The sequence below is a fragment of the Panthera leo genome, chromosome C2 (genome assembly GCF_018350215.1).
Source record: "Panthera leo isolate Ple1 chromosome C2, P.leo_Ple1_pat1.1, whole genome shotgun sequence".
Lineage (NCBI taxonomy): Eukaryota > Metazoa > Chordata > Mammalia > Carnivora > Felidae > Panthera > Panthera leo.
In genome coordinates, this window is record NC_056687.1 from 100,551,093 (window position 1) to 100,553,889 (window position 2,797).

The 2,797-nt window shown below is 37.5% G+C and overlaps 1 pseudogene; it reads left to right on the forward strand.

Annotated features, from left to right (window-relative positions):
• The first annotated feature begins 305 nt into the window (after positions 1-305).
• On the forward strand, positions 306-530 carry LOC122229318 (annotated as a pseudogene).
• Positions 531-2,797: the final 2,267 nt, after the last annotated feature.

Consider the following 2,797-nt stretch of genomic DNA (forward strand, 5'->3'; position numbering starts at 1 on the left):
CGAGATTATGACCTGAGTCGAAGTCAGACGCTTAACCGACAGCCACCCAGGCCTCCCCATATTGACTTTTTCTTCATTGCCAAAACAAATATTTGAAAATTAAGCCTCTTGCTTCTTGATGTTTTCAAAATTAGGCTCTATGTGGACAAGCATATTTATAATAAAAGTGAAGAATATTTATGTTTTATTATTTTTGTCATTTGTCTTGGTTTTATTTATGTTCATTTTGTTTTTAGATTAAAATTCAAGAGCAGAGTGCAACACTGGATCTGGCACTAATTTAACAAGATTAAAGCTTTAGGAGAATGGACAGTGAGGTCCAGAGAGATGGAGGGGTCTTGGATTTGATTGACGATGCTTGGCAACAGACAAGCTGCCACATGGGGACGTTGCAATACTTCTGAATGAGCTTCCTGAACCTGAACAAGACAACAGCTGCACCACAGAATCTATTAAAGAACAGGAAATGAACTGACATAGCTTTATAGTATCTCCATGAGAACATTCCACCCCCCAACCGCCCACCATAAGAAACTAACCCTTGGCTCCTTTCCCATGGATGGGTATTTTTATTTTTTTAATGTTTATTTATTTTTGAGAGAGAGAGAAAGAGAGAGAGAGAAAAGAGGGGAAGGGCAGAGAGAGATGGAGACAAAGAATCTGAAGCAGGCTCCAGGCTCTGAGCTGTCAGTAGAGATCCCAGTTCTTGGCTCGAGCTCAGGAACCATGAGATGAAGTCAGACGCTCAACTGACTGAGCCACCCAGGTGCCCCCTTGGATGGATATTTTAAAAATTCATGAATACAAAATATTTTCTTTCTGTCTCCTAATTCAAATCTTCAAGTGATAAATCCACACCAAAAATGTACACCCATTCAGTTTGTGGCAGCAAAGTGCAATGTGAACATACTCACCAGAATGAGAAACTTAAATGGAGGTTTCTCCAGAATGCAGAGTATTTGGCCCTTTGAACCTAAAATTTTTCATTCGTTAGCTTGTGTTTGAATGTGACTGGTTAAACATTTGCCTTTACCTCTGATTTTTGCTTTACTATCAGAGTTTAATGCTTTCCAACTACTGATATGTGTCCTTTGACACCGGTGATTGAAGATAGGGGAGGGCAGGGCAAAACCAGATGCCAGGAGATTGTTGACTTCTCAAGTGCTGCTACTGTGAGAGGCATTTTGAGTGGCCGTGCATAGCACATGCACATCTACTGGGTATATGGATGACCCATTCACTGATTGCTGGGATTCCTAAGATTTCCCACAGTATTTTCAAACTTTGGATAAATTCATGGGTTAAAAATTATTTGGCAGTTACCTCTGCTTTCCCAGTGGTTATTGGTGCCACCGGAAAGGACCTTTGGCTAGCTGGACCACTGGTTTTACCCAATCACAAGATTTTGTATTTCTCAAAGCCCTTTCAGATATAATGGAAACACCTCAAAGTCAGCGTTTAGTTAAGCATCTGTATAAGGACTTGTATTTTGAAAAGCACCTTCATGGGCATTTATCTCCTGGAATAATTTGCCTCCATTAAGTGATAGCTCTTGCTTTCTTATCTAGGTTGTGAACTCTGGAAAGAGGTCCTGTATTATCTTTCTGTATCTGTCATTAAAAAACAAAAAAGAAAAAACAAAACTAGAAACAGTGAAAAATAAATAAATAAAATAAAATTCAAGAGCAAATACCTTTTCTTTTTTGGCCTTCCATTTTCTGTAGGCACAGGCACACTGATGTCAACTTTAATACAAATGTAGAAGAGCTTTGTTTTATATAGCTTTGCTGCCAAATGTAGTGGATACAAAGCCTTTCCTTCTTGGTTCACTGCTTATGTATAATGCAAATCCTGTGATAGCTCAGCAAGATATCGTAAAGCATAAATGTCAGATTGATTCAATTGATAGTATCCGTAATGTTGGAATTTTCTTGCATTTGAAAGCATAGATGATGAGATGTTCAAAACATGGCTGAGTCAAGAAAACTCCCATAGAAATGGTTCCGTCAACGGTGCCATGTGATTATTCCTCTGGTGTCACCTCATATAACCACTGCCAAAATAACCTTTATAAACACATTTCATTCTGCCACTCTGCTGCTTAAGGAGCTACAATTGATCTACACTGCTTACCACTTCAAAGTACAAATTCATATTTCTTTATTTTTTGACTCAACAAATATTGATTGAGTTCCTACTATAGGGTGAAACCATTACAGGGGCTGGAAATACGGTGGTGAATAACACAGACATGCTCAGTAACCTTGCAGTCTATTTATCTAATTCTCTAAATTCTGCATCTAGTTTACCTAACTCAAGTCTATTATAGTTATCCCATTGCTTCTTTGTATATCCTCACTGTCCTCCACTTACAGAATGTAGGTTTCTTCAGTTCTTTGACTTTCAACTTGCTTTTTTTTTTTTTTTTTTAGTTTTATTGAGGTGGAAGAAAAGGAAAAATTCTTTCTTGGCCCTTCAAAGTCTTCCAGCTGGACTAATAATTAAATTTACATGAGACAGATTAACATGAGGGAAAAAAAATCACAATTAGTTATTACATGAGCACAGAAACCCAATAATGAAATTGAGTATTAAAGAAATTACTAAGTCAGGCAGCTTTATAGTTTTTAGACAAAGATACAATAAATCTGTGAGGAATTGACAGGGAAAATATAACTCAACTTTGTGAGCTTCGATTAGCAAGGGATTCTTTTTTTTTTAAGTTTATTTATTGAGAGAGAGAGAGAGAGGAGAGAGAGAGAGAGAGAGAGAGAGAGAGAGAGAGAGAGAAATCCCA